The following is a 15,706-nucleotide window of genomic DNA, read 5'->3' as shown; positions in this document are numbered from 1 at the left end:
CCTGTGTTTACTACCCCAGTCTCTTTACAGAAGCAGGTAAAATCTAAAATTCAGATGAGAAATGAACTGTTGTGCAAAATTGCCAGTTGTCCTGAACAGAGAGAGCAGAGAGGACAAGTATCCCTGGCGATGGGTGAACAACAGCTGCCTTAGATGAAGGATAATAGGAAGGAAGAGCACAGAGTACAGAGGAACCCCGATCAAGAATCCTCTGGAAAGAACATCTTTTGATGCCAAAAGTTTGGATTCCATGCACATACCTCAATGCTTGAGGTGAGACAGACAACTGAGGAGGAGACAAATCCTGAGAACAGAGAGGCAATAGGCAGACAGGGAGTGCATGTGTAAGCGCACCAAGGGAAGAGCCGTATACCAGGGGAGGGGAGAGTTCAAGCGCACAACCAGATTTCCTCACCCTAGGTCTGACTGCCATCATTACTACTGAGGGTGGGTGGGACATGAACCATGACTTACCAACCATGTCCTCTGGTCAGCGACAAGCAGGGTCAGCTACTTAATTTGTAGGGCTCAGTGCAATGTGAGTATGAGGAGCCCCTTGTTAAAAAATTACGAATTTCGAGATGGTAGACACAGAGCTTTACACCAAGCATGGGCCCTTCTAAGCACAGAGCCCTGTGCAACTGTGCCCCTGAAGTCAGCCCCAACCATGGGGCACAGACTTCACCAGAGGTGGGGCACCGGAGGTCAGGCACCAGTTGAAAATGCTCAACTGCTGAGAGAACACAGTCTTGCAGATAAAACCACACAATCCCAAGATACCATAAGGAACAGGAAAAGAGTGATCTTTCCATTTCATTTGATCCTCATCCCACTATTGAAGAACTCAGTCCAGTTCTGGATTCTACAGAGAGATGGGAAGCATTTGGAAATATGCTGAGGAGAAAATGATGGAAGGATTAGGAGAGGAAGACAAACTGATAGGATTTGGTTTCAAAATGAAGGCTGATGCGACCTCAGCTTAAATCTGTTCAAAAGGCTTATTAAAATGCCATTCAAATAGGAGACAAGTGCTTTCCAAAAAAAAAAGCCCCCTTTTTTTTAGATCCAGGAATCTAATAAGACAGTTTGTAGAGAAACTGTTGCTGGTAGTAACAGACTGGTAGAGAATGGTCCTATTGTACCCAGTGTAAGAAACCTCTTCCCCTGAGCAGGGATGGAAAAAGACCACTCTGTTTAAGGTTATCTCCTTCATTTTAGGGAAAGCTAAACCAAGCTCAAATGCAGAGCCATCACCATTATATTACACTTTCTGCTTCTGTCATATGGAGAGCGTCAAAGCAGGGACCTTTCGTGTGTATGCAATGGTAAGGCCAAGTAAGTCCACGACTTCAGCTCTCGAAGCACAGCTCAGAAAAGGACCAGATGGAAACAGGATGGCAGTTGCTGAGAGCAAGACAGCTGAGAGCACTTTAGCTGCCAAGCCCAGGAGCTGCTAGGAAGCGCTTCAACTTGAAAACCAAGTGTCCAGGTAACATAATGGACATGGAAAAATGTAGAAATAATGGACTGGAGGGGATCTTACTAAGCCTTTGCCCCATCTCCGTCATTTGATTAAAACAAAAACAAAAAAAATAGTTTTCAAAACCTGAAAACCTCAATTTTCTTTCATCAGATGCATTCTGTTCTTTACAGTGTGTATTTCACCACTGTACCAAGGAGTTACCTTTTGGGGATTATGGCATGGAAAATTCATGAACACCAAGGAGATCTGAGCAAACTATCTTCTTGGAAACTCCAACAATGTTGGCATAGTTCACAAACGTGCCAGAAGCACCTGGCTAAATATCAGACTTCAATGTTTATATGAACAACAGTTACTGCAGTTACATTTAAAACCTAAAATGTCAGCCAGTATTATAGTGATATATAAGAAGTCAATCAATAAGTACTTTTTAAGTAGAGAGGTCTGTATTTCCACAAAAGATTGGGAGGAAAAAAACTGAATTTTAAATCTAGCTGCAGGGATAGCCGTTTAGAATGCAGAGCTCCCTTAATTCTATTTGCATTATCAAAATAAACCATATTATACATCAACAGAGCGACTAAGGGAAAAGACCCAAGAATTAGATCCAAATGCACTCAGAAATGTACTAGAAAATACCATTATAGCACCTCAAGTCAGCAGTAAAAGATGGTCTATTCAATCAATGGTGTTAAAGTAACTGGGTAGCCAAGCAGAAAAAAAAAATTAAATTGTACCATCACACATACTGTTACATTAAAAGTTTTAATTCACTGGAACTATAAAAAGATGAAACTGTAAAGGTACATGAAGAAAAAAAAATTCCTTTTAATGCTAGTATGTGAAAGACCTTTCTAACCATGATCCCAAATCCCCAAGTCATAAATTTAAATGTTAAAAATAAAAATAAATTGTGCATGGCAAAAATACCATAGGCAAAATCATTAGAAAAAGACTAATGAGTAAAAATATGTGTAACTTCCATCTTTAAGAGCTATTTCCAAACACAGATCCCAGAAACTATTAAGAATCTGACCAGTAAGTCAATATAAAAATGGACAAAATGGATATATTTAAGCTAGGATAGTGGGCCTAACTTCATTCATAATAAGTAAAATACAAATTAAATCTACATGACAGAGGAAGGATTCTGGGAAGATGGTGGAGTCGTGGAGTCGGAAGCACCAGAAATCTCTCTCCCCTACCTAGAGTACAACTGCATTGGCAGTTTCTGCCTGATGTAAATATTTTGGAATTCTGGAGTCGACTGAAGGCTTGCAACTTATAGGGGAAGGCTTGAATGTAAACTGCAGTTAATTTTGGCCAATTTTAGCTCCTAGCACAGTAGCAGCTAGTCATCCCCCACCCCCAAGCTCAGTGGCAGAGGAAAAAAGAAGCTAATAGCCTATATTTTCATAAATAGAGGACTAATAAATGCTACATTCAAACAGTGGCAACACTATTAGCTCCGTAAAAAGAACAAGTTCCCTTACGTATGGATATAAAAACATCTTCAAAATCTCTGGGCGGAAGGAAGCTAGTTATAGAACAGTAGGTAAAAATAAGCCACCACTCCCATAGAAAAGGGGCAAAATTAGAACACGTATGTGAATTTGTTTCCATATGCAGATGGAAACTATGGAAGAAGGATGGCTGTGGGCACTGGACAGATGGAAAATAAGTGAAAGATTTTTCAGCCTATACTGTTATATTCATTTTAGAATTTTAAATCACAGGATTCTTCCCTAAAATTTTAATTTAGATTTAAAATAAGCTATGATGGCAACTTTGCAAATCTTTTATCTCAACAATTATGACGCATTGCATATAGTTTAGATCTGATCATCCTGCAGAGAGACTGGACAACAGATGAACTGACTTTTCAATTCTCCTTTCAAGTAGAAGATTTGAACTTGACAGTCCCACTTTTTCTTTTTTTAACATTTAACATTTCAAGGTTGAGCATTTCTTTGATACTTAAACCAAAGACAGAACAGAACCATAGTAGTAATCCTATTCAATATTCTGATCAACACATTAATCTTTACAAAATCCCTATGAAGTCCTCTTTCAGCCTCCCTTTGAGCCTATTAAAACACACAGCTTCATTACCTCACAATAAAGCCTATGCTCATTTTCAAGAACTGAAACCTGTTTCCCCTATGACTTTCCCACAATCCTAGTTCTAACACTAAGACAAGCCAGAATAAACATTACTTTCCTTCTTCCACAAAGCAGTTCAGAAACTGGAAGACAAGTGCTGGCTTGTTTGTGAGTCTTCTCTTTTCCAGGATTAACTCTGCCAGTTCCCCAACATCCTAAGGGTACTCTCCAATTTGTTCACAAATTAAGCATTCAACTGTTAAATAAAACTTAGTTACATCTAAGTACAAAAAAGCACATTGAAAGCTGTAACATACAAGTGAAACTCATTACAATAGTAATGTGCTTCCTAAAATGTGCAGGGTAGACTGGTCCTGATTCTCCTAAGATAGTGTGGCCAACACAGACAAGTGGGAGGGCTGCTTCCCACATTCTAAGCACTATTAATTCACACCAAAAACAAATTAACTCTTCTTGGCAGTCACATCAACTGACTCACATCGTCCTTATCAACAAAAATTTCTAAAACATTCTTACATATGTTTCATTAAGCCACATTTCGTCTTGCTAGATGTGGTCTATTGTTCCATTTGATTAATATTTTGTTAGAATTCTAATTCCTTCACCTAATGACAGGTCATTATACCTTTAGTTCAGATTAAGAAACAGGAAACCTGTTATTGCATGGGTTCGTCCAGTTTGACACCATTAACATTCTTTGGGGCAGTTGACTTTACCATGATTTATCCTGTATTTTCGTTTTTCCCACATACTGTCTCCACACTAGTATGTTTACCAATGAATGCGTAACATTTTTCAAATACAGAGAAAGTTTTAACGTGAAAGTTATCCAATGGGAATTTTTAGAGAGCTTTTTATATGCAACTAAACTGCAGAAACTTAACTAGAACATAAATATCCTTGCAAATATCTAAATACAGCCAAGAGATTAGCCTTATAAACAAAACACTTCAAATACTGACAGTGAAAGCTAAGTTTTAAGATGCTTGGCTGGCAGGGATAATTTATCCATAATAAACAGAAAAAACAATTTTCAAAGTTCAGAGATGTTTTATGTTTCTTAGGTATTGTTTTTTTTTTTTTTCTCGTGTTCAATTTAGATTCTAACCTTTTCATTTTAAGTCCCGATCAACTGAAGACTTAGGCCGGTATCTTGACTAGCAGGAGACCAACCATTTATGACAGTCAGGGGCTCAGGAACCCAGCAAGCACTGCTTGCAAAGCCTGCTCTGACCTGTGCTCTCTCATCCAGAGTCTTCGCGCTTATGGTGGTGGTGGTGGTGGGGGGGGGATTGCAGTGTGATACCCAGGTAAGTCAAGGCGATCACAGATTCCACAGCAAAGTAGCAGGTGACTAGCGGGTATGGTACCTCCAGGATTGGAGAGTGGGTAATGGTGCGTGCATATACCTCAAAGAGATACTGACAAATGTTTTTCAAGGAAGTAAAAGGATTTACTCCAGGCACAGATGGTCTCTGAAATGCACAAGCATAGCTTTAATGCCTGTTCATGAGACATAGTAAAAGATATTAACAGGGAAAGACTAAAGCACATTTTCATTTTCCCTCCTTCACACTCCATCAAAAAGATCTACATAAAACCATCGGGATAAAATAATCCGTGCGTTCCATGTTTCCGAAACAACAAACTTCTCCAAACTGCCTATCAGAACAGGATAACAAAGGGGCTGTGACCATGTCTCATACGTGATAAATCCTGTGGAAGGCATTGCTATTAGTATTTCCTACCCAAATAACTTCTCTTGCACTTTTCTGTAAGCAGATATCTCAGATAGGCCTATCTGAGACTACAAATAACAGGCTTACCTGGTTATTTCCAAGTTAAGGCCTAGGAGATAAAAGCGAAAGCGTGTGTGACTTGCAGGAAACCCTAAAAGGTAGCTGAAAATCCAACACTTTTAACGCCTTCCTCTTCTACTAAGCTGGAATCTGAGGTGTTTTCTAGAATGCTCAGGTTGGCCCATAAAGATGGTATAAGATAGAGCCTGAGGTCCTTCTCAATGGGGAGCAGCCATTGTAACCCTGGACCAGCTAAACCCCCCAATTTCTTTTACATAAAAAGAGAAATAAACCTATGTATAGATCACTCTTAATTGGGGCCTATTACTGACCGAACTGAATCCTAATGCGTACAAATCCCAACGAGGTACCCAACCAAGGAGAAAATGCCATATATTACTACCATCCCTTGCTGGTAAGGTTATCTTAATTAGGAGATGAAACATTCATTCCATAAGTTACTTTATATGAAAAACTCCTTATCCAGTAAACTTGCCCAACGAACAGTGAACCCCAGAATTTATTTTGGCAGACTCAATTCTATTGTCCCACAGTATTGAAAGTGGGGATGAAAAAGCCCCAAATTTCCAACCTCTACTTGAACATTTTATAATGAAATATATACTGCGATGAGTACAGAACAACAAAATCCCACTGTGTATCATAAACAAATGGGCTCCAGGCTAGGCTTACTCAGCCACTAAGTGAACTACACATCTATCCATATTTTCAATGGCCTCCTAGTCAAATGCAAGCCTCAGCAAGATTACATGCCATTATGTGATTGGGGGGTGGGGGAGGGAACCTGCTGGTGAATACTTTAACTAGGAATGTACAATCCATGAATTCTATCAATTTCCTTGCTACACTGTACTAAACACATTCCACACATGTCCATCAAATCTTCCTTAACCTGCTATAGATAAAGTGTTTCTCTACATTTTTTAAATGAAGAAATTAAGCTCAAAGAAGTTAGGCACCTTGTGGAACTTCACATCTGGTAAGAGCCAGGGAAAGAATCTAAACCAGTATCCTGATCTAAAGCCTATATTCTTTCTCTTCACCATACTATTCTGTTTCCCTCATGGTCACTCTCTCCCCCACGCCCCCCCAGTAAGAGGTGTTTGTCACCATCTGATATGTCATAGATTGTATATTTTGCTTTTTACATGTCCCCACTAGAATAAAATTTGCATCAGGATAAGAACATGATTTTTAGCTCACAGAATATGCTCAATTTTTTTTAAAGAATGAAAAAGTGAACAAAGGAACAAACGAAGGCCAGTTGCTATGAAACTATTCCTTACTAGCATAGCCACATCTTCCACTCATACTCACCTACCCCCACAAAAGAGTTGGTCTAGCATGCAATTATAAAACCTCAAGATTACCTCAATCCACCAAAATGTATCAGAAAACAGCTATCAGATATGTTCACCTATTTCATTGACAAGGTTATAGGTGACAAATGGGGCAGTAATGAAGAGCACAGCCTCTGGTGTCAGACCACCTTTGTCAGTTTCCAGGATCCCCCAACAATTTGTAGGGTCTTCAGGTCACTTAACCTCCATGTCTCCATCCAGTTCCTTATCTAAACAATGATGATAGTAATAACATACAGTTTAATAAGGCTGTTGTAATATAATAGGGGAAAAAGTGTTTAACACATTAAATGCTTTATAACTGCTATTTTAGAAATACGTGGTGAAACAAACAAACAAAAAACCATGGTGATTTTATTTCCATAATTGCAGAAGTCAGAGACAAAAACCAATCTTAAGATGGATGCAGATGGACAATTAATGACAAACTGCCCCGAGCTATGCTGTCCAGCACATAACCATGCCTGACCACCAAGCACGTGAAACGTGGCTCGTCCAAGGTAGCATGTGCTCAAAGTCTAACATGCCAAATTTCAAATACTCAGTATGACAAAAAATACACAGCATCTCACTAATACTTAAATATTAGTTATATACTGAAAAACATTTTGTATATATAGGGTAAATTATTAAAATGACTTTCAGGGGCGCCTGGGTGGCTCAGTTGTTAAGCGTCTGCCTTCGGCTCAGGTCATGATCCCAGGGTCCTGGGATCGAGTCCCGCATCGGGCTCCCTGCTCCGCGGGAAGCCTGCTTCTCCCTCTCCCTCTTCCCCTGCTTGTGATCCTGCTCTCACTGTGTCTCTCTCTGTCAAATAAATAAATAAAATCTTAAAAAAATAAAATAAAATGACTTTCATCTGTGACTAATACTTAAATATTGGTTATATACTGAAAAACATTTTGTATATATAGGGTAAATTATTAAAATGACTTTCATCTGGGGAGCCTGGGTGGCTCAGTCAGTTAAGCGACTGCCTTCGGCTCAGGTCATGATCCCAGGGTCCTGGGATCGAGTCCCGCATCGGGCTCCCTGCTCTGCGGGGAGCCTGCTTCTCCCTCTCCCACTCCCCCTGCTTGTGTTTCCTCTCTTGCTGTGTCTCTGTCAAATAAATAAAATCTTTAAAAAAAAAAAAAATGACTTTCATCTGTTTTTAAAAGGTCACTAGTAAATTTTAAATTACTTACATGGCTCACATTTCAATTGGATGGCAGTGGCATAGAGAAATGTGATGGTCAAACGGCCACTGAAGGCAGATGAACAGGGCCATGCTACATCCTGCCCAACAGGTGTGGCCTCGCTCACAGCAACAGGACCCATAGTCTATAGCTTGCAGCCAAGCCCTATGGTAGGACTGATTTCAGGAGAAACTGAACAAGAGCCAAAAGGCAATACCTAAGTATTAACCTAGTGTTTTCCATTGCCAGGGAGTGAAGTGGGTATTATTAGTCTCATGTTATGGATGAGAAAAGAGGCTTAGAGATTAAGGTACAAAACTAGTTAGGTCCTAAGACCAAGATCCTAACCTAGGCATCCTCAATCCAAGGCCATGGTTTTTACCCTATCATTACATGCTGTCTATCCCACTGACATGTTCTTATTTGACAGTCTTCATTCAGTTTAATCTTACAAAAGAGAATCCGGTCAAATGCGGAGCAGTTATTCAATAGGACTGTTTAATGTTCCTGAACATGAATATAAGTTGAGAGCAAACTGGCAAATCTTGTCATTATCCTCCAACAATCTGCTTTAAGCCCTTATTCATTCCAACATCAGCTTCACCCACTACTCAGAATGAGATGGACCTATGAATGCCTTTTTAATGGTCCCAACTAATAAGCTCATCAAAAGCAAATAAAAATTATCACACTTGGTTTACATCTGTCCATTTGACTAGAGCTGGTAAAACACTGTTTCTCAGGTCTGTGGAAGTGTTTCTAGAAGAGATTAGCACTTTATTCAGTAGACTGAATAAAGAGATCCACCCTCACCAATATAGGCAGGCATCATCTAATTCATTGAGAGCCCCAACAGAAAAAAGCTGATCAAAAGTGACTTCTCACTCTCCCTGAACTGGGACATTCATCTTTCCCACCCTTGGACATCAGAGCTCCTGGTTCTTGGGCCTTTGGACTCAGACTGAATTATACCAGCTTTCTGGGTTCTCCAGCTTGCAGAGGGAAGACTGTGGGACTTTTCAGCCTCCCTAACCATGTGAGTCAATTTCTGTAATAAATCTCTTAGATCTGTATCTGTATCCTATTGGTTCTATTTCTCTACAGAACCCTGATGAATACACCAATGATCATATGTAACAGTCTTAGCAATCTGTTGCCATCAAGCAAGTCAGAGAGGACTATGGGTGTACAAACCTTATGAGGCATTCTGAGATGTTCTTACTGCCATCAAGATTCACCCTCTCCTCCATTAAGATCTGACAAAAATCAATAAGGCTTCGCAAAAAAATCATCTTGGAGATGAACAATGTTAAAAAAGGCAGGAACTAGGAAGCAGTCAGCACACATTCTGCCACCTCACCACTTGCAAAGTCAGAAGCAGCCGTGTGTCATAAGCCAAAGGTAGTAGTCCCTGCTTCCTACAAACCTGATAGATCATGTCAAGGTAGGTGAGAGGATTGCCCTTTTGAAACAATAGGGCTTTCCCTTGACCACGCTTAATAAATGTGTAATTTAATACCTAGTAATAGGTAATACTAATTGACCACTTACCACATAGTAAGTACACTTCTAACCTCTTTACAAGGATTATTCTAAGCCCCCATGCGGTAGGTTCCTTATGTCAAATCTGAAGCTAAGACCCAGGTAAGTTAAGAAAGTGGTCCGGTTCACCTAACTTGGAGGCCGACCCAGGTACATCTGACTAGCACACGCTTAGCCACTGGCTACCTTTGGGGTTCCTTCTTGAGCCAATCATTCTCCACACCCAGCTCAAGACACAGGACCATCAGAGCCTAGCAAAACTTTCACATGATTTGATCAGCCTGACTAGGTAAGTAAAAGCTCTTCTCTCTCCCTCCAAATCCTTACCCCATCGTGCTTGTTCAACACGTGTTCGTTCCCGCTCCTTAGATTTCCTTTCTTCCTTTAGAAAGTAACCCAAATGAAACCTCTAAGAAACCTCCTTCCTCCTGTGCCCCTCAAATGAAGTCATCCCATTCTCTGTGTCACTTGTACACCTCATACTCTAGCATTTGCATAACAGGACTTTCTCCTCACTAAAGTACATGTTCCTTACACAGGGATGCCAGTCATCTATATAGCCTCACTCCCACTTAGTATAGTATTGGCTGATATAAAGTCATCTAGAGTGGGAGAAAATCTAAAGTGCAAGAGGGTAGCACCATGCATTATGGCTTTTCTGGGCATGTAACCTGTCCTAACCACTGGCAAAAGACACTAACAGCAACATAACTGAGTAAGGAGTTGGGAAGAAACAGTCTTGAAATTCCAAGATAGATTGTGTGTTGTCTAAGTTCATGACCAGATTCAGTGAGGCCTAAGAAACAGCCAAGGATTTCTTTGCTGAGCTGCAGTGTGAGTAGTTCTGTTTTGCAGATGATATTGTTCTCCGGCAGGGAGAACTTTGTGCCTCGGTGCCATCTGGTATTTCATGGCAAAGTTCCGTATGCTGAAGAAACAGTGATTTTATATTCGTCACAAAGAATTTGGACAGACCAGCAACAGACAACTGTGTACTTGTCTAAAAGCTTAAACACCTGACCAGCTCCAAGCCACACAATGGCCTTTTCCAGTAGCTAGTAAGTGTTCTGGGATTGCTTTTGCAAGAAAATATGATCTCTATTTGCTTTCTTCAGAAATGTTTTAAGTTTTTGCTTTCCTTCCAAAGCAGATACATCATGGATGAGAAATAGCTGTCTATAAAAAGGGTAAAGGAAATCTCAGCTTGCCATCTTTGTTGACCCATCCCTCTGACACACACAGTGGCAGACTCTCATGAGAAAGCATCTACCTTACTCCTCTAATTTGGTTTGAGTGCACTGGACTGAAAGTTACAAAAGGTCCAACTCAAAAGGGCCTATTAAATAAATGGGTTTACTGGCATATCTCAAGAAAAGAGGGTTCCAGATCAGTTAATTCAGTTGCTCAATGAAGTTATCAAGGATTCAGGCCTTTTCCATCTGTAAATATCCTCCATGTGCTGGTTTGTCCTCAGTTTCCCTGCCTCCAAAGAAACCCATATTAACTCTATCAAAGCATCCTCCTATCACAAAAACCAAAGATTAAAGTATTTTTACTCCAAAAAAGGGGTAGAGTGAGAAAACTTCCCCAGAATCAGCACACCCCTACATGTAGGATTTCTCCCTACATGTTACTATCCAGAAAGGATTCGTGGGTCCATTCCTAAAGAAATCCCTGAAGTTGAGAAAAGAGAGTCATGACTGACAAGTCAAGAGTCACCGTGGAGATTTAAGAGAAATCCAGCCACTCCCTCACAATGGCGGTCTGGTATCTGAATAAATACAGAAGTCTGGTTAAGGAAGAACTGTAGCTAGAGAAGGACTATTATGTAGGCAAACTAGCAGTGCTATTCTGTCCTGACCTTTCCAATAAGGAGGCTTGAACTGGAAAACTGCATCGAAGAAATAAAGATTACTGTTTCCTAATGCCTAACAATATTTCCCTAACAAATAAAATTCTAGCCTGTATCTAAAACAGAAATCTTAGCTGCAACAACTTTAAGAATTCAAATGAATTAACTCATGTTTATTACTGCAAAGATCACACTATCCCTTTGAAGGGAATTGTTTACTTCCTTCTTTAACCTAACAAAATTTTAGCCAGCAAAAAAAAAAATGCTGATACATCCACAATGTCATGGCATAACATCCGTATCAGCAAATTCAAGGATTTGTGAAGATTAAACAGATAAAAGTCCTCCTTCAAGATTAACATTAAAAGAAGTGAATACTTAGACTAGAATGACAAATATTTGCTTTAGATTTTTAGATTTTAAAAGCAATGCTCAATTCCTGTATAAAATACTGCTGGTAAGTAAAGGCACTTGTACACAAAGTGAGGTCAAACCAGACTACATAAACATTTCCCCACTAAGAAAAAGCAAACAGTTTATTCTGTCAACTATAAAGATAGCTTTCAAGTAACTGAAAACAACAAAAATAAGGTATTTTAAAATACAGCCTGCTTCTAGCTAATTTAGTCGAATGGCTCTTTTTGCTATACTGCGGAGTCTCAGCAGGATACCACGGCCGCCTCCTACACCAGTGGGCTTCCAGGTAAGGCTGCTAGGTAGAGGCTGTCCCAATAAATTTGAATTTCAGATAAGCAATGGATAATGATAAAATACTTACGCTAACCATGTATTTGGGGTAGTTTTTAGTGTAAGTATGTCCTATGAAATATGTAGGCTGCACTTACGCTAAATATTATCTACTGTTTACCTAAAATTCTCATGTAACTGGGTATCCTACACTTGTATTTGTATTCTACCTTCTGACTCACTAAGGCTTTGATAACATCTTCCCTTTGTTCTCTGCATTGTCTTGTGTTTCTCTGCCTCTTGGGACCTGACAATGTGTCACAGTTACAGTCACTTCCAAATCCTTTATCTTTTCAGTGTTACCTGAAAAGGAAGCTCAAAAGGAAATTTTTCACAACACAACTCAATATGCTGTGCAAGACAAAAACTGGACAAATAGAGGAGATACCACTAAGAGGCAAGTGTGATCTTTTTTTTTTTTTTTTTAAGATTTTATTTTTATTTTAGAGAGAGACAGCCAGAGAGGGAAAACAAGCAGGGGGAGCAGGAGAGGGAGAAGCAGGCTTCCCGCAGAGCGGGGAGCCTGATGTGGGGCTCGATCCCAGGACCCTGGGATCATGACTTGAGCTGAAGGCAGACGCTTAACAACTGAGCCACCCAGGTGCCCCAAGTGTGATCGCTTTTAAAAGAATGGAAAAGCCAATGAGTTTCTCAAACCTGGCCCATCACAATCTTTGAAACTTTTTAGAAATGCAGATACTAAAGACCTACTATGTCAGAGTTCTGAATACAGTAACCTGGAAAGCTATTCAATTAAATTCTGGAGGGTTTGATGTTCAGCTAGGTTAGAGGATTGCTGCATCTGGTACCCATGAGTTAAGACGTCCACCCAACTAAACCAAATGTAGAGAGGAATCAGTGAATTGATTTCGGTTTATTTACAGAGCATACTATTTAGTAAAAAATCCAAATTGTGGAGTTGAAGCTAACAAAATGGAAAAACAGAAGCATGATACACAGGACTAAAAGCAACTTTTAGATTTTTACTCATGACAAAGAAAGAGAGGAGATTTGTCTTCTGGTTAGTGTCATTATGAGTCGTATTTTAAGATATAGGAACTTAAGGCTGAAATCTTGTCTGCTTGGAGAGCACATAACATATAAATGGCTTACATATAAAGAAATTTCTCATTAGAAATAATGATACAGGATATTTCCAGGGCATGGGGAATTAACATACAGAACCCATGAGGTTCAGCTACCTCCTCTACTGAGGCAGAAGTCTCAGCACACATAGTGTGGTAGAAGTTAGAAGCTTGCCCAGAAAAATTAGTCCTCACATACGTAACTTTAACAAGTCTGAATCTCATAGGTGTTGACTTTATATATCAAACCTACAAGTTAAAAAACAAACAACATACAGAATGCCAGACATACTGTAAGCAATTAAAGTAATTCAAATAAACATGGAAAGACTTGGGCCACACAGAAATTCCAAATACCACAAAAACGACAGGGATGGAGAAGGGTCACTGTGTAGTACCACTCATTGGTAACCACATGTCCTATATATTGCCACATAACACATTTGTCTTAAGAGACAACCTACACTATAGTGAAGGCATGAAAATAAAGGCTGCTGAACAGTGAAGTGCCATGTAACTGAGGCCACAGCATTTGCATTTTGGTCCTAAAACTGTCTCTTAGGACTGCCTTTGGCTCTACTCCATCTACTGCCCACCTAAAGACCTAGAGCCAAGCCAACTAGAAGAGTCTTATTTACTCTTCGTTAATGTTTAGGACTATTATCAGTTCCATTTTACAGGAGAAAATTTAGATTCACAAAGCAGATGTCCAAGAAAACTCAAGATAACTCAAAAGGGATTCAAAATGTTAAAAACTGAAAGATAATCTAGGATGTGAATATATAGAACAGAAAACTTAAATATTTTGGGCTAAAGTACATCTGAATTTTTTTTTCCATTTTGGAAGACATTCCAGTGTTAGTTTCTGTTTAGTTTCTCACTAAAAAATTCTATGAACAAACCCTACTTATCCTATAAAATATCTATTGACATTGCTAAATTACAATACCATCCAAATTACTTTTGTAGCAAAGAATAGCACATTCTCATGCTTTCTGAAATAGTTTTCTGAAATCCTGAGTAGTATAAATTCTTGAAATGTTCCTGGATATTACAGCAAAATTTGGCTACAAGACAGAATTATAAACATCAATATAAAAATTAAGAGTAACAATTTAAAATATAATTTAGCATTACAGTCATTAGTATATTACAAGGAATTACATAAAGTAGCTAAAATAAAAAAAACATTGGGTAAGTTTTATACAACTCAAAAGGCTTCCATGCGACAGTTCTGTGATTTGTCACATCTTCCTAAACATTACTCACATACCCTACCTTTGCCTGCTAAAATGTCTGGCATTCTATGACGACAAATTCTTTGGGCTATAGTATTGTTTCCAGAACCTATGCCTTGTTAGAAGTTCCTGCAGTAGTATTTAAACCCATTAGTTCTTTAAAATGCAAATGGAAATTGATTTGTATCTTGAAAAAAATAAATAAATAAAATAAAATAAATAAAATGCATGGCAGCTTAACATTAGTTCACTAAGCCAACAGCCATCTCCTAAAGGATGGGGCACCAATAATTTTCCCTCCTGATTAGGAATTGAACCAGCAGAAGAAAAGGAGAAGGAAGAAGGGAGAGAGAGCAGACAAGGCTGTGGGAAGGAAGGGGTAGGGGGATGAATAGGAGAGAATATGATTACTGAAACTGCAACTTCTACTCCCCAAAAGGAGTCATCCCGACAAAGTGCCCAATGGATTTTCTGGTCGTTGATCACTTAGTCAAAAGACCTTGGGGAAAAAAATTACTTGTCACTGCTATCAACTGGTACCTAGAAATTAGTCTCTTATTAATATACATCTTAGAAGCATGTTTTCTAAATACAATCTCGTAGGGTATAATTAAGTCAAAGCTAACTTTTCTAGGGAAAGGAGATGCACTTTATGCTACATACATGAAGCACAAAAATTCATTCTCACATTCATTGTTTAAGCCTAAAGTCGTACATATCACTTCTCCATTACTACATTGCCCTACAGTTTTCTAAATGCAAACAGGAAACTTTAAAGCAATAACTGCCTCAACTTTTATTTAAAAAGGCTCTTAGTATTTATTGTTTCTTCAAATTTTCACTAACTCAGTTCAACAAATATTCAAGAACCTGTCGCATACCAAGTACTGTGATGAAGATGGGGATAAGAATAAGCCTACCTTCAAAGAGTTTAGTGATATTTTGGGAAAAATACATCATCTTTTTCCAGTATTTTGTAAAATAAACTATGGTACTTTGAAATACAGTTGTGATTTAAGGAAATTTTTTCTTACTGTGATCTTGGTTTGTAAAAGAGTACACTTTAGTTAACAGCTATGACTGCCAAAGATAGGACTAACTTAGAGCACACTCAATTATATACATATTAACACATAAATGCATATGCATACGTGCAGAATATACACATACTCCCCCTACCCACTCACAGGAGGGTTGGTTGAGCACACACCTGTAAAATATTTAGTTTTCATTCTGTTTAATTTGCTTTTGTATTTCACAATTTTTCCTACTAACC

The 15,706-nt window shown here is 38.9% G+C and overlaps 1 protein-coding gene across 17 annotated transcripts in view; it reads right to left on the bottom strand.

Moving 5' to 3' along the window:
- CADPS2 (calcium dependent secretion activator 2) overlaps window positions 1-15,706 on the bottom strand; it is a 520,372-nt gene that overhangs the window by 401,258 nt on the left and 103,408 nt on the right. The gene's annotated exons all lie outside the window — the stretch shown is intronic.

This window comes from Phoca vitulina, unplaced genomic scaffold, assembly GCF_004348235.1.
Source record: "Phoca vitulina isolate PV1807 unplaced genomic scaffold, GSC_HSeal_1.0 scaffold4, whole genome shotgun sequence".
Taxonomy (NCBI): domain Eukaryota; kingdom Metazoa; phylum Chordata; class Mammalia; order Carnivora; family Phocidae; genus Phoca; species Phoca vitulina.
This window is presented reverse-complemented; position numbering and strand designations above follow the sequence as displayed.